We start from the raw sequence: 536 nt of genomic DNA, 5'->3' as shown, positions 1-536 counted from the left end.
GCCAGAGTTGTGTTGTCTTTGTTTGAGTGAGATAATGGAAAATTGTTTAATCCTTTTCATTCCTTATGCTAGCTTAACAAAACACCAAACTCTTGAACATCTGAACTAAAAAATGGTGATATTCTCTAAATCTGACTTTCAAAATACAGTGCTATGATGTAAATGGGGTGTTGAAAATTTGATAAAAATGATGTGATACACAGGTGGTAACACGTTCTGAGAACAAAGTTTATATGCACTGGTGTCCACTTGAAGTGTTTACATGTAAATCGTGCTGACTTACGGCAACTGCACATGTATGCGCAGTTGCCATTTTGATACAGTGCAAGTTGACGCAAATCTACAAACAGAATGCAAATTGGGACGCAAACTCAAAATGTATCTTTCAAGATTTCTGTTTCAGAAAAGGTCAAATTCCCTTCCAGTGCATACAATACACCGATTCCCCTAGCAGTAAAGCGAGTTGCTGGCTACATCTTTCGGATATATACAGCGCTATTGTGTGGTAATTGTTATGTCAGAAGGGCATATCAAAT

The sequence above is a fragment of the Ptychodera flava genome, chromosome 9, assembly GCF_041260155.1.
Source record: "Ptychodera flava strain L36383 chromosome 9, AS_Pfla_20210202, whole genome shotgun sequence".
NCBI lineage: Eukaryota > Metazoa > Hemichordata > Enteropneusta > Ptychoderidae > Ptychodera > Ptychodera flava.
This window is presented reverse-complemented; position numbering follows the sequence as displayed.